Raw genomic sequence first — 22,744 nt, forward strand, 5'->3', positions numbered from 1 at the left:
CCTCCAGTGGCCTCTGAGGATAATGCATATACTGTCCACCTAACACCTGTGTGACAGCGCCCTCCAGTGGCCTCTGAGGATAATGCACATACTGTAAACCTAACACCTGTGTGACAGCGCCCTCCAGCGGCCTCTGAGGATAATGCATATACTGTACACCTAACACCTGTGTGACAGCGCCCTCCAGTGGCCTCTGAGGATAATGCATATACTGTACACCTAACACCTGTGTGACAGCGCCCTCCAGTGGCCTCTGAGGATAATACACATACTGTACACCTAACACCTGTGTGACAGCGCCCTCCAGCGGCCTCTGAGGATAATGCACATACTGTACACCTAACACCTGTGTGACAGCGCCCTCCAGCGGCCTCTGAGGATAATGCACATACTGTACACCTAACACCTGTGTGACAGCGCCCTCCAGTGGCCTCTGAGGATAATGCACATACTGTACACCTAACACCTGTGTGACAGCGCCCTCCAGTGGCCTCTGAGGATAATGCACATACTGTACACCTATTACCTGTGTGACAGCGCCCTCCAGTGGCCTCTGAGGATAATGCACATACTATACACCTAACACCTGTGTGACAGCGCCCTCCAGTGGCCTCTGAGGATAATGCATATACTATACACCTAACACCTGTGTGACAGCGCCCTCCAGTGCCCTCTGAATATAATGCATATACTGTACACCTAACACCTGTGTGACAGCGCCCTCCAGTGACCTCTGAGGATAATGCATATACTGTACACCTAACACCTGTGTGACAGCGCCCTCCAGTGGCCTCTGAGTGACCTAACACCTGAGGATAATGCATATACTGTACACCTAACACCTGTGTGACAGCGCCCTCCAGTGGCCTCTGAGGATAATGCATATACTGTACACCTAACACCTGTGTGACAGCGCCCTCCAGTGGCCTCTGAGGATAATGCATATACTGCACACCTAACACCTGTGTGACAGCGCCCTCCAGTGGCCTCTGAGGATATTGCACATACTGTACACCTAACACCTGTGTGACAGCGCCCTCCAGCGGCCTCTGAGGATAGTGCACATACTGTACACCTAACACCTGTGTGACAGCGCCCTCCAGCCGCCTCTGAGGATAATGCACATACTGTACACCTAACACCTGTGTGACAGCACCCTCCAGTGGCCTCTGAGGATAATGCATATACTATACACCTAACACCTGTGTGACAGCGCCCTCCAGTGCCCTCTGAATATAATGCATATACTGTACACCTAACACCTGTGTGACAGCGCCCTCCAGTGACCTCTGAGGATAATGCATATACTGTACACCTAACACCTGTGTGACAGCACTCTCCAGTGGCCTCTGAGGATAATGCATATACTGTACACCTAACACCTATGTGATAGCGCCCTCCAGCAGTCTCTGAGGATAATGCATATACTATACACCCAACACCTGTGTGACAGCGCCCTCCAGTGGCCTCTGAGGATAATGCATATACTATACACCTAACACTTGTGTGACAGCGGCCTCTGAGGATAATGCATATACTATACACCCAACACCTGTGTGACAGCGCCCTCCAGCGGCCTCTGAGGATAATGCATATACTATACACCTAACACCTGTGTGACAGCGCCCTCCAGTGGCCTCTGGTATAATGCACATACTGTACACCTAACACCTGTGTGACAGCGCTCATCAGCGGCATCTGAGGATAATGCACATACTGTACACCCAAAACCTGTGTGACAGCGCCCTCCAGTGGCCTCTGAGGATAATGCATATACTGTACACCTAACACCTGTGTGACAGCACCCCCCAGTGGCCTCTGCGGATAATGCATATACTGTACACCTAACACCACTGGGACAGCGCCCTCCAGTGGCCTCTGAGGATAATGCATATACTGTACACCTAACACCTGTGTGACAGCGCCCTCCAGTGGCCTCTGCGGATAATGCATATACTGTACACCTAACACCAGTGGGACAGCACCCTGCAGTGTCCTCTGAGGATAATGCATATACTGTACACCTAACGACTGTGTGACAGCGCCCTCCTGTGTCCTCTGAGGATAATGCATATACTGTACACCTAACACCTGTGTGACAGCGCCCTCCAGTTGCCTCTGTGGATAGCCTGTGTGACAGCGTTCTCCAGTGGCCTCTGAGGATAATGCATACACTATACCCCTAACACCTGTGTGACAGCGCCCTCCAGTGGCCTCTGAGGATAATGCATATACTGTACACCTAACACCTGTGTGACAGCGCCCTCCAGTGGCCTCTGAGGATAATGCACATACTATACACCTAACACCTGTGTGACAGCGCCCTCCAGTGACCTCTGAGGATAATGCATATACTGTACACCTAACACCTGTGTGACAGCGCCCTCCAGTGGCCTCTGAGGATAATGCACATACTATACACCTAACACCTGTGTGACAGCGCCCTCCAGCGGCCTCTGAGGATAATGCACATAATATACACCTAACACCTGTGTGACAGCGCCCTCCAGTGGCCTCTGAGGATAATGCACATACTATACGCCGAACACCTGTGTGACAGCGCCCTCCAGTGGCCTCTGAGGATAATGCATATACTGTCCACCTAACACCTGTGTGACAGCGCCCTCCAGTGGCCTCTGAGGATAATGCACATACTGTACACCTAACACCTGTGTGACAGCGCCCTCCAGCGGCCTCTGAGGATAATGCATATACTGTACACCTAACACCTGTGTGACAGCGCCCTCCAGTGGCCTCTGAGGATAATGCATATACTGTACACCTAACACCTGTGTGACAGCGCCCTCCAGTGGCCTCTGAGGATAATACACATACTGTACACCTAACACCTGTGTGACAGCGCCCTCCAGCGGCCTCTGAGGATAATGCACATACTGTACACCTAACACCTGTGTGACAGCGCCCTCCAGCGGCCTCTGAGGATAATGCACATACTGTACACCTAACACCTGTGTGACAGCGCCCTCCAGTGGCCTCTGAGGATAATGCACATACTGTACACCTAACACCTGTGTGACAGCGCCCTCCAGTGGCCTCTGAGGATAATGCACATACTGTACACCTATTACCTGTGTGACAGCGCCCTCCAGTGGCCTCTGAGGATAATGCACATACTATACACCTAACACCTGTGTGACAGCGCCCTCCAGTGGCCTCTGAGGATAATGCATATACTATACACCTAACACCTGTGTGACAGCACCCTCCAGTGCCCTCTGAATATAATGCATATACTGTACACCTAACACCTGTGTGACAGCGCCCTCCAGTGGCCTCTGAGGATAATGCATATACTGTCCACCTAACACCTGTGTGACAGCGCCCTCCAGTGGCCTCTGAGGATAATGCACATACTGTACACCTAACACCTGTGTGACAGCGCCCTCCAGCGGCCTCTGAGGATAATGCATATACTGTACACCTAACACCTGTGTGACAGCGCCCTCCAGTGGCCTCTGAGGATAATGCATATACTGTACACCTAACACCTGTGTGACAGCGCCCTCCTGTGGCCTCTGAGGATAATACACATACTGTACACCTAACACCTGTGTGACAGCGCCCTCCAGTGGCCTCTGAGGACAATGCATATACTGTACACCTAACACCTATGTGATAGCGCCCTCCAGCGGCCTCTGAGGATAATGCACATACTGTACACCTAACACCTGTGTGACAGCGCCCTCCAGTGGACTCTGAGGATAATGCACATACTGTACACCTAACACCTGTGTGACAGCGCCCTCCAGCGGCCTCTGAGGATAATGCACATACTGTACACCTAACACCTGTGTGACAGCGCCCTCCAGTGGCCTCTGAGGATAATGCACATACTGTACACCTAACACCTGTGTGACAGCGCCCTCCAGTGGCCTCTGAGGATAATGCACATACTGTACACCTAACACCTGTGTGACAGCGCCCTCCAGCGGCCTCTGAGGATAATGCACATACTGTACACCTAACACCTGTGTGACAGCGCCCTCCAGTGGCCTCTGAGGATAATGCATATACTGTACACCTAACACCTATGTGATAGCGCCCTCCAGCGGCCTCTGAGGATAATGCATATACTATACACCCAACACCTGTGTGACAGCGCCCTCCAGTGGCCTCTGAGGATAATGCATATACTATACACCTAACACTTGTGTGACAGCGGCCTCTGAGGATAATGCATATACTATACACCCAACACCTGTGTGACAGCGCCCTCCAGCGGCCTCTGAGGATAATGCATATACTATACACCTAACACCAGTGTGACAGCACCCTCCAGCGGCCTCTGAGGATAATGCACATACTATACACCTAACACCTGTGTGACAGCGCCCTCCAGTGGCCTCTGAGGATAATGCATATACTATACACCTAACACCTGTGTGACAGCACCCTCCAGTGCCCTCTGAATATAATGCATATACTGTACACCTAACACCTGTGTGATAGCGCCCTCCAGTGGCCTCTGAGGATAATGCACATACTATACGCCGAACACCTGTGTGACAGCGCCCTCCAGTGGCCTCTGAGGATAATGCATATACTGTACACCTAACACCTGTGTGACAGCGCCCTCCAGTGGCCTCTGAGGATAATGCACATACTGTACACCTAACACCTGTGTGACAGCGCCCTCCAGTGGCCTCTGAGGATAATGCACATACTGTACACCTAACACCTGTGTGACAGCGCCCTCCAGTGGCCTCTGAGGATAATGCACATACTGTACACCTAACACCTGTGTGACAGCGCCCTCCAGCGGCCTCTGAGGATAATGCACATACTGTACACCTAACACCTGTGTGACAGCGCCCTCCAGTGGCCTCTGAGGATAATGCATATACTGTACACCTAACACCTATGTGATAGCGCCCTCCAGCGGCCTCTGAGGATAATGCATATACTATACACCCAACACCTGTGTGACAGCGCCCTCCAGTGGCCTCTGAGGATAATGCATATACTATACACCTAACACTTGTGTGACAGCGGCCTCTGAGGATAATGCATATACTATACACCCAACACCTGTGTGACAGCGCCCTCCAGCGGCCTCTGAGGATAATGCATATACTATACACCTAACACCAGTGTGACAGCACCCTCCAGCGGCCTCTGAGGATAATGCACATACTATACACCTAACACCTGTGTGACAGCGCCCTCCAGTGGCCTCTGAGGATAATGCATATACTATACACCTAACACCTGTGTGACAGCACCCTCCAGTGCCCTCTGAATATAATGCATATACTGTACACCTAACACCTGTGTGATAGCGCCCTCCAGTGGCCTCTGAGGATAATGCACATACTATACGCCGAACACCTGTGTGACAGCGCCCTCCAGTGGCCTCTGAGGATAATGCATATACTGTACACCTAACACCTGTGTGACAGCGCCCTCCAGCGGCCTCTGAGGATAATGCATATACTGTACACCTAACACCTGTGTGACAGTGCCCTCCAGTGGCCTCTGAGGATAATGCATATACTGTACACCTAACACCTGTGTGACAGCGCCCTCCAGTGGCCTCTGAGGATAATACACATACTGTACACCTAACACCTGTGTGACAGCGCCCTCCAGCGGCCTCTGAGGATAATGCACATACTGTACACCTAACACCTGTGTGACAGCGCCCTCCAGTGGCCTCTGAGGATAATGCATATACTGCACACCTAACACCTGTGTGACAGCGCCCTCCAGTGGCCTCTGAGGATAATGCATATACTGTACACCTAACACCTGTGTGACAGCGCCCTCCAGTGGCCTCTGAGGATATTGCACATACTGTACACCAAACACCTGTGTGACAGCGCCCTCCAGTGGCCTCAGAGGATATTGCACATACTGTACACCTAACACCTGTGTGACAGCGCTCTCCAGTGGCCTCTGAGGATAATGCATATACTATACACCTAACACCAGTGTGACAGCGCCCTCCAGCTGCCTCTGGGGATAATGCATATACTATACACCTAACACAAGTGTGACAGCGCCCTCCAGTGGCCTCTGAGGACAATGCATATACTGTACACCTAACACCTATGTGATAGCGCCCTCCAGCGGCCTCTGAGGATAATGCACATACTGTACACCTAACACCTGTGTGACAGCGCCCTCCAGTGGCCTCTGAGGACAATGCACATACTGTACACCTAACACCTGTGTGACAGCGCCCTCCAGCGGCCTCTGAGGATAATGCACATACTGTACACCTAACACCTGTGTGACAGCGCCCTCCAGTGGCCTCTGAGGATAATCCACATACTGTACACCTAACACCTGTGTGACAGCGCCCTCCAGTGGCCTCTGAGGATAATGCACATACTATACACCTAACACCTGTGTGACAGCGCCCTCCAGTGGCCTCTGAGGATAATGCATATACTATACACCTAACACCTGTGTGACAGCACCCTCCAGTGCCCTCTGAATATAATGCATATACTGTACACCTAACACCTGTGTGATAGCGCCCTCCAGTGGCCTCTGAGGATAATGCACATACTATACGCCGAACACCTGTGTGACAGCGCCCTCCAGTGGCCTCTGAGGATAATGCATATACTGTACACCTAACACAAGTGAGACAGCGCCCTCCAGTGGCCTCTGAGGATAATGCACATACTGTACACCTAACACCTGTGTGACAGCGCCCTCCAGCGGCCTCTGAGGATAATGCATATACTGTACACCTAACACCTGTGTGACAGCGCCCTCCAGTGGCCTCTGAGGATAATGCATATACTGTACACCTAACACCTGTGTGACAGCGCCCTCCAGTGGCCTCTGAGGATAATACACATACTGCACACCTAACACCTGTGTGACAGCGCCCTCCAGCGGCTTCTGAGGATAATACACATACTGCACACCTAACACCTGTGTGACAGCGCCCTCCAGCGGCTTCTGAGGATAATGCACATACTGTACACCTAACACCTGTGTGACAGCGCCCTCCAGTGGCCTCTGAGGATAATGCATATACTGCACACCTAACACCTGTGTGACAGCGCCCTCCAGTGGCCTCTGAGGATATTGCACATACTGTACACCTAACACCTGTGTGACTGCGCCCTCCAGTGGCCTCTGAGGATATTGCACATACTGTACACCTAACACCTGTGTGACAGCGCCCTCCAGCGGCCTCTGAGGATAATGCACATACTGTACACCTAACACCTGTGTGACAGCGCCCTCCAGTGGCCTCTGAGGATAATGCATATACTATACACCTAACACCTGTGTGACAGCGCCCTCCAGTGCCCTCTGAATATAATGCATATACTGTACACCTAACACCTGTGTGACAGCGCCCTCCAGTGGCCTCTGAGGATAATGCATATACTGTACACCTAACACCTGTGTGACAGCACTCTCCAGTGGCCTCTGAGGATAATGCATATACTATACACCTAACACCAGTGTGACAGCGCCCTCCAGCTGCCTCTGGGGATAATGCATATACTATACACCTAACACAAGTGTGACAGCGCCCTCCAGTGGCCTCTGAGGATAATGCATATACTGTACACCTAACACCTATGTGATAGCGCCTTCCAGCGGCCTCTGAGGATAATGCATATACTATAAACCTAACACTTGTGTGACAGCGGCCTCTGAGGATAATGCATATACTATACACCCAACACCTGTGTGACAGCGCCCTCCAGCGGCCTCTGAGGATAATGCATATACTATACACCTAACACCTGTGTGACAGCGCCCTCCAGTGGCCTCTGGTATAATGCACATACTGTACACGTAACACCTGTGTGTCAGCGCTCATCAGCGGCATCTGAGGATAATGCACATACTGTACACCTAAAACCTGTGTGACAGCGCCATCCAGTGGCCTCTGAGGATAATGCATATACTGTACACCTAACACCTGTGTGACAGCACCCCCCAGTGGCCTCTGCGGATAATGCATATACTGTACACCTAACACCACTGGGACAGCGCCCTCCAGTGGCCTCTGAGGATAATGCATATACTGTACACCTAACACCTGTGCGACATCGCCCTCCAGTGGCCTCTGCGGATAATGCATATACTGTACACCTAACACCAGTGGGACAGCGCCCTGCAGTGTCCTCTGAGGATAATGCATATACTGTACACCTAACACCTGTATGACAGCGCCCTCCTGTGTCCTCTGAGGATAATGCATATACTGTACACCTAACACCTGTGTGACAGCGCCCTCCAGTTGCCTCTGTGGATAGCCTGTGTGACAGCGTTCTCCAGTGGCCTCTGAGGATAATGCATACACTATACCCCTAACACCTGTGTGACAGCGCCCTCCAGTGGCCTCTGAGTATAATGCATATACTGTACACCTAACACCTGTGTGACAGCGCCCTCCTGTGTCCTCTGAGGATAATGCATATACTGTACACCTAACACCTGTGTGACAGCGCCCTCCAGTGGCCTCTGAGGATAATACACATACTGTACACCTAACACCTGTGTGACAGCGCCCTCCAGCGGCCTCTGAGGATAATGCACATACTGTACACCTAACACCTGTGTGACAGCGCCCTCCAGTGGCCTCTGAGGATAATGCATATACTGCACACCTAACACCTGTGTGACAGCGCCCTCCAGTGGCCTCTGAGGATAATGCATATACTGTACACCTAACACCTGTGTGACAGCGCCCTCCAGTGGCCTCTGAGGATATTGCACATACTGTACACCAAACACCTGTGTGACAGCGCCCTCCAGTGGCCTCAGAGGATATTGCACATACTGTACACCTAACACCTGTGTGACAGCGCTCTCCAGTGGCCTCTGAGGATAATGCATATACTATACACCTAACACCAGTGTGACAGCGCCCTCCAGCTGCCTCTGGGGATAATGCATATACTATACACCTAACACAAGTGTGACAGCGCCCTCCAGTGGCCTCTGAGGACAATGCATATACTGTACACCTAACACCTATGTGATAGCGCCCTCCAGCGGCCTCTGAGGATAATGCACATACTGTACACCTAACACCTGTGTGACAGCGCCCTCCAGTGGCCTCTGAGGACAATGCACATACTGTACACCTAACACCTGTGTGACAGCGCCCTCCAGCGGCCTCTGAGGATAATGCACATACTGTACACCTAACACCTGTGTGACAGCGCCCTCCAGTGGCCTCTGAGGATAATCCACATACTGTACACCTAACACCTGTGTGACAGCGCCCTCCAGTGGCCTCTGAGGATAATGCACATACTATACACCTAACACCTGTGTGACAGCGCCCTCCAGTGGCCTCTGAGGATAATGCATATACTATACACCTAACACCTGTGTGACAGCACCCTCCAGTGCCCTCTGAATATAATGCATATACTGTACACCTAACACCTGTGTGATAGCGCCCTCCAGTGGCCTCTGAGGATAATGCACATACTATACGCCGAACACCTGTGTGACAGCGCCCTCCAGTGGCCTCTGAGGATAATGCATATACTGTACACCTAACACAAGTGTGACATCGCCCTCCAGTGGCCTCTGAGGATAATGCACATACTGTACACCTAACACCTGTGTGACAGCGCCCTCCAGCGGCCTCTGAGGATAATGCATATACTGTACACCTAACACCTGTGTGACAGCGCCCTCCAGTGGCCTCTGAGGATAATGCATATACTGTACACCTAACACCTGTGTGACAGCGCCCTCCAGTGGCCTCTGAGGATAATACACATACTGCACACCTAACACCTGTGTGACAGCGCCCTCCAGCGGCTTCTGAGGATAATGCACATACTGTACACCTAACACCTGTGTGACAGCGCCCTCCAGTGGCCTCTGAGGATAATGCATATACTGCACACCTAACACCTGTGTGACAGCGCCCTCCAGTGGCCTCTGAGGATAATGCATATACTGTACACCTAACACCTGTGTGACAGCGCCCTCCAGTGGCCTCTGAGGATATTGCACATACTGTACACCAAACACCTGTGTGACAGCGCCCTCCAGTGGCCTCAGAGGATATTGCACATACTGTACACCTAACACCTGTGTGACAGCGCCCTCCAGTGTCCTCTGAGGATAATGCATATACTGTACACCTAACACCTGTGTGACAGCGCCCTCCAGTGGCCTCTGAGGATAATGCATATACTGTACACCTAACACCTGTGTGACAGCGCCCTCCAGTGGCCTCTGAGGATAATGCATATACTGCACACCTAACACCTGTGTGACAGCGCCCTCCAGTGGCCTCTGAGGATATTGCACATACTGTACACCTAACACCTGTGTGACTGCGCCCTCCAGTGGCCTCTGAGGATATTGCACATACTGTACACCTAACACCTGTGTGACAGCGCCCTCCAGCGGCCTCTGAGGATAATGCACATACTGTACACCTAACACCTGTGTGACAGCGCCCTCCAGTGGCCTCTGAGGATAATGCATATACTATACACCTAACACCTGTGTGACAGCGCCCTCCAGTGCCCTCTGAATATAATGCATATACTGTACACCTAACACCTGTGTGACAGCGCCCTCCAGTGGCCTCTGAGGATAATGCATATACTGTACACCTAACACCTGTGTGACAGCACTCTCCAGTGGCCTCTGAGGATAATGCATATACTATACACCTAACACCAGTGTGACAGCGCCCTCCAGCTGCCTCTGGGGATAATGCATATACTATACACCTAACACAAGTGTGACAGCGCCCTCCAGTGGCCTCTGAGGATAATGCATATACTGTACACCTAACACCTATGTGATAGCGCCTTCCAGCGGCCTCTGAGGATAATGCATATACTATAAACCTAACACTTGTGTGACAGCGGCCTCTGAGGATAATGCATATACTATACACCCAACACCTGTGTGACAGCGCCCTCCAGCGGCCTCTGAGGATAATGCATATACTATACACCTAACACCTGTGTGACAGCGCCCTCCAGTGGCCTCTGGTATAATGCACATACTGTACACGTAACACCTGTGTGTCAGCGCTCATCAGCGGCATCTGAGGATAATGCACATACTGTACACCTAAAACCTGTGTGACAGCGCCCTCCAGTGGCCTCTGAGGATAATGCATATACTGTACACCTAACACCTGTGTGACAGCACCCCCCAGTGGCCTCTGCGGATAATGCATATACTGTACACCTAACACCACTGGGACAGCGCCCTCCAGTGGCCTCTGAGGATAATGCATATACTGTACACCTAACACCTGTGCGACATCGCCCTCCAGTGGCCTCTGCGGATAATGCATATACTGTACACCTAACACCAGTGGGACAGCGCCCTGCAGTGTCCTCTGAGGATAATGCATATACTGTACACCTAACACCTGTATGACAGCGCCCTCCTGTGTCCTCTGAGGATAATGCATATACTGTACACCTAACACCTGTGTGACAGCGCCCTCCAGTTGCCTCTGTGGATAGCCTGTGTGACAGCGTTCTCCAGTGGCCTCTGAGGATAATGCATACACTATACCCCTAACACCTGTGTGACAGCGCCCTCCAGTGGCCTCTGAGTATAATGCATATACTGTACACCTAACACCTGTGTGACAGCGCCCTCCTGTGTCCTCTGAGGATAATGCATATACTGTACACCTAACACCTGTGTGACAGCGCCCTCCAGTTGCCTCTGTGGATAGCCTGTGTGACAGCGCCCTCCAGCGGCCTCTGAGGATAATGCACATAATATACACCTAACACCTGTGTGACAGCGCCCTCCAGTGGCCCCTGAGGATATTGCACATACTGTACACCAAACACCTGTGTGACAGCGCCCTCCAGTGGCCTCAGAGGATATTGCACATACTGTACACCTAACACCTGTGTGACAGCGCTCTCCAGTGGCCTCTGAGGATAATGCATATACTATACACCTAACACCAGTGTGACATCGCCCTCCAGCTGCCTCTGGGGATAATGCATATACTATACACCTAACACAAGTGTGACAGCGCCCTCCAGTGGCCTCTGAGGACAATGCATATACTGTACACCTAACACCTATGTGATAGCGCCCTCCAGCGGCCTCTGAGGATAATGCACATACTGTACACCTAACACCTGTGTGACAGCGCCCTCCAGTGGCCTCTGAGGATAATGCACATACTGTACACCTAACACCTGTGTGACAGCGCCCTCCAGCGGCCTCTGAGGATAATGCACATACTGTACACCTAACACCTGTGTGACAGCGCCCTCCAGTGGCCTCTGAGGATAATCCACATACTGTACACCTAACACCTGTGTGACAGCGCCCTCCAGTGGCCTCTGAGGATAATGCACATACTATACACCTAACACCTGTGTGACAGCGCCCTCCAGTGGCCTCTGAGGATAATGCATATACTATACACCTAACACCTGTGTGACAGCACCCTCCAGTGCCCTCTGAATATAATGCATATACTGTACACCTAACACCTGTGTGATAGCGCCCTCCAGTGGCCTCTGAGGATAATGCACATACTATACGCCGAACACCTGTGTGACAGCGCCCTCCAGTGGCCTCTGAGGATAATGCATATACTGTACACCTAACACAAGTGTGACAGCGCCCTCCAGTGGCCTCTGAGGATAATGCACATACTGTACACCTAACACCTGTGTGACAGCGCCCTCCAGCGGCCTCTGAGGATAATGCATATACTGTACACCTAACACCTGTGTGACAGCGCCCTCCAGTGGCCTCTGAGGATAATGCATATACTGTACACCTAACACCTGTGTGACAGCGCCCTCCAGTGGCCTCTGAGGATAATACACATACTGTACACCTAACACCTGTGTGACAGCGCCCTCCAGCGGCTTCTGAGGATAATGCACATACTGTACACCTAACACCTGTGTGACAGCGCCCTCCAGTGGCCTCTGAGGATAATGCATATACTGCACACCTAACACCTGTGTGACAGCGCCCTCCAGTGGCCTCTGAGGATAATGCATATACTGTACACCTAACACCTGTGTGACAGCACCCCCCAGTGGCCTCTGCGGATAATGCATATACTGTACACCTAACACCACTGGGACAGCGCCCTCCAGTGGCCTCTGAGGATAATGCATATACTGTACACCTAACACCTGTGCGACATCGCCCTCCAGTGGCCTCTGCGGATAATGCATATACTGTACACCTAACACCAGTGGGACAGCGCCCTCCAGTGGCCTCTGAGGATAATGCATATACTGTACACCTAACACCTGTGTGACAGCGCCCTCCAGTGGCCTCTGCGGATAATGCATATACTGTACACCTAACACCAGTGGGACAGCACCCTGCAGTGTCCTCTGAGGATAATGCATATACTGTACACCTAACACCAGTATGACAGCGCCCTCCTGTGTCCTCTGAGGATAATGCATATACTGTACACCTAACACCTGTGTGACAGCGCCCTCCAGTTGCCTCTGTGGATAGCCTGTGTGACAGCGTTCTCCAGTGGCCTCTGAGGATAATGCATACACTATACCCCTAACACCTGTGTGACAGCGCCCTCCAGTGGCCTCTGAGTATAATGCATATACTGTACACCTAACACCTGTGTGACAGCGCCCTCCTGTGTCCTCTGAGGATAATGCATATACTGTACACCTAACACCTGTGTGACAGCGCCCTCCAGTTGCCTCTGTGGATAGCCTGTGTGACAGCGCCCTCCAGCGGCCTCTGAGGATAATGCACATAATATACACCTAACACCTGTGTGACAGCGCCCTCCAGTGGCCTCTGAGGATAATGCATATACTGTCCACCTAACACCTGTGTGACAGCGCCCTCCAGTGGCCTCTGAGGATAATGCACATACTGTACACCTAACACCTGTGTGACAGCGCCCTCCAGCGGCCTCTGAGGATAATGCATATACTGTACACCTAACACCTGTGTGACAGCGCCCTCCAGTGGCCTCTGAGGATAATGCATATACTGTACACCTAACACCTGTGTGACAGCGCCCTCCAGTGGTCTCTGAGGATAATACACATACTGTACACCTAACACCTGTGTGACAGCGCCCTCCAGCGGCCTCTGAGGATAATGCACATACTGTACACCTAACACCTGTGTGACAGCGCCCTCCTGCGGCCTCTGAGGATAATGCACATACTGTACACCTAACACCTGTGTGACAGCGCCCTCCAGTGGCCTCTGAGTATAATGCACATACTGTACACCTAACACCTGTGTGACAGCGCCCTCCAGTGGCCTCTGAGGATAATGCACATACTGTACACCTAACACCTGTGTGACAGCGCCCTCCAGTGGCCTCTGAGGATAATGCACATACTATACACCTAACACCTGTGTGACAGCGCCCTCCAGTGGCCTCTGAGGATAATGCATATACTGTACACCTAACACCTGTGTGACAGCACTCTCCAGTGGCCTCTGAGGATAATGCATATACTATACACCTAACACCAGTGTGACAGCGCCCTCCAGCTGCCTCTGGGGATAATGCATATACTATACACCTAACACAAGTGTGACAGCGCCCTCCAGTGGCCTCTGAGGATAATGCATATACTGTACACCTAACACCTATGTGATAGCGCCCTCCAGCGGCCTCTGAGGATAATGCATATACTATACACCCAACACCTGTGTGACAGCGCCCTCCAGTGGCCTCTGAGGATAATGCATATACTATAAACCTAACACTTGTGTGACAGCGGCCTCTGAGGATAATGCATATGCTATACACCCAACACCTGTGTGACAGCGCCCTCCAGCGGCCTCTGAGGATAATGCATATACTATACACCTAACACCTGTGTGACAGCGCCCTCCAGTGGCCTCTGGTATAATGCACATACTGTACACGTAACACCTGTGTGTCAGCGCTCATCAGCGGCATCTGAGGATAATTCACATACTGTACACCTAAAACCTGTGTGACAGCGCCCTCCAGTGGCCTCTGAGGATAATGCATATACTGTACACCTAACACCTGTGTGACAGCACCCCCCAGTGGCCTCTGCGGATAATGCATATACTGTACACCTAACACCACTGGGACAGCGCCCTCCAGTGGCCTCTGAGGATAATGCATATACTGTACACCTAACACCTGTGCGACATCGCCCTCCAGTGGCCTCTGCGGATAATGCATATACTGTACACCTAACACCAGTGGGACAGCGCCCTCCAGTGGCCTCTGAGGATAATGCATATACTGTACACCTAACACCTGTGTGACAGCGCCCTCCAGTGGCCTCTGCGGATAATGCATATACTGTACACCTAACACCAGTGGGACAGCACCCTGCAGTGTCCTCTGAGGATAATGCATATACTGTACACCTAACACCTGTATGACAGCGCCCTCCTGTGTCCTCTGAGGATAATGCATATACTGTACACCTAACACCTGTGTGACAGCGCCCTCCAGTTGCCTCTGTGGATAGCCTGTGTGACAGCGTTCTCCAGTGGCCTCTGAGGATAATGCATACACTATACCCCTAACACCTGTGTGACAGCGCCCTCCAGTGGCCTCTGAGTATAATGCATATACTGTACACCTAACACCTGTGTGACAGCGCCCTCCTGTGTCCTCTGAGGATAATGCATATACTGTACACCTAACACCTGTGTGACAGCGCCCTCCAGTTGCCTCTGTGGATAGCCTGTGTGACAGCGCCCTCCAGCGGCCTCTGAGGATAATGCACATAATATACACCTAACACCTGTGTGACAGCGCCCTCCAGTGGCCTCTGAGGATAATGCATATACTGTCCACCTAACACCTGTGTGACAGCGCCCTCCAGTGGCCTCTGAGGATAATGCACATACTGTACACCTAACACCTGTGTGACAGCGCCCTCCAGTGGCCTCTGAGGATAATGCATATACTGTACACCTAACACCTGTGTGACAGCGCCCTCCAGTGGCCTCTGAGGATAATACACATACTGTACACCTAACACCTGTGTGACAGCGCCCTCCAGCGGCCTCTGAGGATAATGCACATACTGTACACCTAACACCTGTGTGACAGCGCCCTCCTGCGGCCTCTGAGGATAATGCACATACTGTACACCTAACACCTGTGTGACAGCGCCCTCCAGTGGCCTCTGAGTATAATGCACATACTGTACACCTAACACCTGTGTGAAAGCGCCCTCCAGTGGCCTCTGAGGATAATGCACATACTGTACACCTAACACCTGTGTGACAGCGCCCTCCAGTGGCCTCTGAGGATAATGCACATACTATACACCTAACACCTGTGTGACAGCGCCCTCCAGTGGCCTCTGAGGATAATGCATATACTATACACCTAACACCTGTGTGACAGCACCCTCCAGTGCCCTCTGAATATAATGCATATACTGTACACCTAACACCTGTGTGACAGCGCCCTCCAGTGGCCTCTGAGGATAATGCATATACTGTACACCTAACACCTGTGTGACAGCGCTCTCCAGTGGCCTCTGAGGATAATGCATATACTATACCCCTAACACCAGTGTGACAGCGCCCTCCAGCTGCCTCTGGGGATAATGCATATACTATACACCTAACACAAGTGTGACAGCGCCCTCCAGTGGCCTCTGAGGATAATGCATATACTGTACACCTAACACCTATGTGATAGCGCCCTCCAGCGGCCTCTGAGGATAATGCATATACTATACACCCAACACCTGTGTGACAGCGCCCTCCAGTGGCCTCTGAGGATAATGCATATACTATACACCTAACACTTGTGTGACAGCGGCCTCTGAGGATAATGCATATACTATACACCCAACACCTGTGTGACAGCGCCCTCCAGCGGCCTCTGAGGATAATGCATATACTATACACCTAACACCTGTGTGACAGCGGCCTCTGAGGATAATGCACATACTATACACCTAACACCTGTGTGACAGCGCCCTCCAGTGCCCTCTGAATATAATGCATATACTGTACACCTAACACCTGTGTGACAGCGCCCTCCAGTGGCCTCTGAGGATAATGCATATACTGTACACCTAACACCTGTGTGACAGCGCTCTCCAGTGGCCTCTGAGGATAATGCATATACTATACACTTAACACCAGTGTGACAGCGCCCTCCAGCTGCCTCTGGGGATAATGCATATACTATACACCTAACACAAGTGTGACAGCGCCCTCCAGTGGCCTCTGAGGATAATGCACATACTGTACACCTAACACCTGTGTGACAGCGCCCTCCAGTGGCCTCTGAGGATAATGCACATACTGTACACCTAACACCTGTGTGACAGCGCCCTCCAGCGGCCTCTGAGGATAATGCACATACTGTACACCTAACACCTGTGTGACAGCGCCCTCCAGCGGCCTCTGAGGATAATGCACATACTGTACACCTAACACCTGTGTGACAGCGCCCTCCAGTGGCCTCTGAGGATAATGCACATACTGTACACCTAACACCTATGTGATAGCGCCCTCCAGCGGCCTCTGAGGATAATGCACATACTGTACACCTAACACCTGTGTGACAGCGCCCTCCAGTGTCCTCTGAGGATAATGCACATACTGTACACCTAACACCTGTGTGACAGCGCCCTCCAGCGGCCTCTGAGGATAATGCACATACTGTACACCTAACACCTGTGTGACAGCGCCCTCCAGTGGCCTCTGAGGATAATCCACATACTGTACACCTAACACCTGTGTGACAGCGCCCTCCAGTGGCCTCTGAGGATAATGCACATACTATACACCTAACACCTGTGTGACAGCGCCCTCCAGTGGCCTCTGAGGATAATGCATATACTATACACCTAACACCTGTGTGACAGCACCCTCCAGTGCCCTCTGAATATAATGCATATACTGTACACCTAACACCTGTGTGACAGCGCCCTCCAGTGGCCTCTGAGGATAATGCATATACTGTACACCTAACACCTGTGTGACAGCGCTCTCCAGTGGCCTCTGAGGATAATGCATATACTATACCCCTAACACCAATGTGACAGCGCCCTCCAGCTGCCTCTGGGGATAATGCATATACTATACACCTAACACAAGTGTGACAGCGCCCTCCAGTGGCCTCTGAGGATAATGCATATACTGTACACCTAACACCTATGTGATAGCGCCCTCCAGTGGCCTCTGAGGATAATGCATATACTATACACCCAACACCTGTGTGACAGCGCCCTCCAGTGGCCTCTGAGGATAATGCATATACTATACACCTAACACTTGTGTGACAGCGGCCTCTGAGGATAATGCATATACTATACACCCAACACCTGTGTGACAGCGCCCTCCAGCGGCCTCTGAGGATAATGCATATACTATACACCTAACACCTGTGTGACAGCGGCCTCTGAGGATAATGCACATACTATACACCTAACACCTGTGTGACAGCGCCCTCCAGTGCCCTCTGAATATAATGCATATACTGTACACCTAACACCTGTGTGACAGCGCCCTCCAGTGTCCTCTGAGGATAATGCACATACTGTACACCTAACACCTGTGTGACAGCGCCCTCCAGCGGCCTCTGAGGATAATGCACATACTGTACACCTAACACCTGTGTGACAGCGCCCTCCAGTGGCCTCTGAGGATAATCCACATACTGTACACCTAACACCTGTGTGACAGCGCCCTCCAGTGGCCTCTGAGGATAATGCACATACTATACACCTAACACCTGTGTGACAGCGCCCTCCAGTGGCCTCTGAGGATAATGCATATACTATACACCTAACACCTGTGTGACAGCACCCTCCAGTGCCCTCTGAATATAATGCATATACTATACCCCTAACACCAATGTGACAGCGCCCTCCAGCTGCCTCCAGTGGCCTCTGAGGATAATGCACATACTATACACCTAACACCTGTGTGACAGCGCCCTCCAGTGGCCTCTGAGGATAATGCACATACTATACACCTAACACCTGTGTGACAGCGCCCTCCAGTGGCCTCTGAGGATAATGCATATACTATACACCTAACACCTGTGTGACAGCGCTCTCCAGTGGCCTCTGAGGATAATGCATATACTATACCCCTAACACCAATGTGACAGCGCCCTCCAGCTGCCTCTGGGGATAATGCATATACTATACACCTAACACAAGTGTGACAGCGCCCTCCAGTGGCCTCTGAGGATAATGCATATACTGTACACCTAACACCTATGTGATAGCGCCCTCCAGTGGCCTCTGAGGATAATGCATATACTATACACCCAACACCTGTGTGACAGCGCCCTCCAGTGGCCTCTGAGGATAATGCATATACTATACACCTAACACTTGTGTGACAGCGGCCTTTGAGGATAATGCATATACTATACACCCAACACCTGTGTGACAGCGCCCTCCAGCGGCCTCTGAGGATAATGCATATACTATACACCTAACACCTGTGTGACAGCGGCCTCTGAGGATAATGCACATACTATACACCTAACACCTGTGTGACAGCGCCCTCCAGTGCCCTCTGAATATAATGCATATACTGTACACCTAACACCTGTGTGACAGCGCCCTCCAGTGTCCTCTGAGGATAATGCACATACTGTACACCTAACACCTGTGTGACAGCGCCCTCCAGCGGCCTCTGAGGATAATGCACATACTGTACACCTAACACCTGTGTGACAGCGCCCTCCAGTGGCCTCTGAGGATAATCCACATACTGTACACCTAACACCTGTGTGACAGCGCCCTCCAGTGGCCTCTGAGGATAATGCACATACTATACACCTAACACCTGTGTGACAGCGCCCTCTAGTGGCCTCTGAGGATAATGCATATACTATACACCTAACACCTGTGTGACAGCACCCTCCAGTGCCCTCTGAATATAATGCATATACTATACCCCTAACACCAATGTGACAGCGCCCTCCAGCTGCCTCCAGTGGCCTCTGAGGATAATGCACATACTATACACCTAACACCTGTGTGACAGCGCCCTCCAGTGGCCTCTGAGGATAATGCACATACTATACACCTAACACCTGTGTGACAGCGCCCTCCAGTGGCCTCTGAGGATAATGCATATACTATACACCTAACACCTGTGTGACAGCACCCTCCAGTGCCCTCTGAATATAATGCATATACTATACCCCTAACACCAATGTGACAGCGCCCTCCAGCTGCCTCCAGTGGCCTCTGAGGATAATGCACATACTATACACCTAACACCTGTGTGACAGCGCCCTCCAGTGGCCTCTGAGGATAATGCATATACTATACACCTAACACCTGTGTGACAGCACCCTCCAGTGCCCTCTGAATATAATGCATATACTGTACACCTAACACCTGTGTGACAGCGCCCTCCAGCGGCCTCTGAGGATAATGCACATACTGTACACCTAACACCTGTGTGACAGCGCCCTCCAGTGGCCTCTGAGGATAATCCACATACTGTACACCTAACACCTGTGTGACAGCGCCCTCCAGTGGCCTCTGAGGATAATGCACATACTATACACCTAACACCTGTGTGACAGCGCCCTCCAGTGGCCTCTGAGGATAATGCATATACTGTACACCTAACACCTGTGTGACAGCGCTCTCCAGTGGCCTCTGAGGATAATGCATATACTATACCCCTAACACCAATGTGACAGCGCCCTCCAGCTGCCTCTGGGGATAATGCATATACTATACACCTAACACAAGTGTGACAGCGCCCTCCAGTGGCCTCTGAGGATAATGCATATACTGTACACCTAACACCTATGTGATAGCGCCCTCCAGTGGCCTATGAGGATAATGCATATACTATACACCCAACACCTGTGTGACAGCGCCCTCCAGTGGCCTCTGAGGATAATGCATATACTATACACCTAACACTTGTGTGACAGCGGCCTCTGAGGATAATGCATATACTATACACCCAACACCTGTGTGACAGCGCCCTCCAGCGGCCTCTGAGGATAATGCATATACTATACACCTAACACCTGTGTGACAGCGGCCTCTGAGGATAATGCACATACTATACACCTAACACCTGTGTGACAGCGCCCTCCAGTGCCCTCTGAATATAATGCATATACTGTACACCTAACACTAGTGTGACAGCGCCCTCCAGCTGCCTCTGGAGATAATGCATATACTATACACCTAACACAAGTGTGACAGCGCCCTCCAGTGGCCTCTGAGGATAATGCATATACTGTACACCTAACACCTATGTGATAGCGCCCTCCAGCGGCCTCTGAGGATAATGCATATACTATACACCCAACACCTGTGTGACAGCGCCCTCCAGTGGCCTCTGAGGATAATGCATATACTATACACCTAACACTTGTGTGACAGCGGCCTCTGAGGATAATGCATATACTATACACCCAACACCTGTGTGACAGCGCCCTCCAGTGGCCTCTGGTATAATGCACATACTGTACACCTAACACCTGTGTGACAGCGCTCATCAGCGTCCTCTGAGGATAATGCATATACTGTACACCTAACACCTGTGTGACAGCGCCCTCCAGCGGCCTCTGAGGATAATGCATATACTGTACACCTACAACCTGTGTGACAGCGCCCTCCAGCGGCCTCTGAGGACAATGCACATACTGTACACCTAACACCTGTCTGACAGCACCCTCCAGTGGCCTCTGAGGATAATGCATATACTATACACCTAACACCAGTGTGACAACACCCTCCAGCGGCCTCTGAGGATAATGCATATACTATACACCTAACACCTATGTGACAACGCCCTCCAGTGACCTCTGAGGATAATGCATATACTATACACCTAACACAAGTGTGACAGCACCCTCCAGCGGCCTCTGAGGATAATGCACATACTATACACCTAACACCTGTGTGACAGCGCCCTCCAGTGGCCTCTGAGGATAATGCACATACTATACACCTAACACCTATGTGACAGCGCACTCCAGTGACCTCTGAGGATAATGCATATACTGTACACCTAACACCTGTGTGACAGCGTCCTCCAGTGGCTTCTGAGGATAATGCATATACTGTGAATATGCACACAACCGCGAAAATATACCAGGGAAAAATAATCAAACACAGGGTCACTAATGACCAGCCCTTTGAGTATCAATATAGGAGTATTTGGCTCCACATTATTGGACCTAATGGTCAGTAAAAGAAACACAACTTTAATCGTGCCTAACAAGATTCACAAATTAATGTATAAAACCTCTAGTGTGGAGGTCTTGGCTTATCCCCCACAATAAGACATCTAATGTGGTGTAGCTATTCCACATAAAGGTTTAGAACCCTGCTGGTATAGGAGATGGTTGTAGCCACTAGCATTCAATCAGCTGTCATGTGGACTGCTAGCAGATGCTGCCTGTAGTCAGTACAGACCATCACCTACATATACATATCAGGAGGACATATAGAGGAGTGATAGTGCTATTTACACAGTGATTGTACAATGATCTTTAACATGTTTCACCCTACGGCTTTTTCAAAAAGTGCTATACATATATACAATGAGCATAGTGCACCCCCCACCAGCAAAATGTCCCCCAGCAAATAGCCCGAGTCAGAGCTGAGGCACTGTTTGCAGTGCAGGTTTAAATAGACTGAGAGAGAGGACAAGCACACCCACAGGGCGTGGCTACATGCATTAACCATATCTGTTCAGGTACACATCACCAGGGTTCTGATGTGTGTGAAGTGATGCGTATCTATGCGCCCTGCAGCCGGCGAGCTTATAAGCTATGAATGTCGACTGCACCTGCGAC

This window comes from Hyperolius riggenbachi, chromosome 10 (assembly GCF_040937935.1).
Source record: "Hyperolius riggenbachi isolate aHypRig1 chromosome 10, aHypRig1.pri, whole genome shotgun sequence".
Lineage (NCBI taxonomy): Eukaryota > Metazoa > Chordata > Amphibia > Anura > Hyperoliidae > Hyperolius > Hyperolius riggenbachi.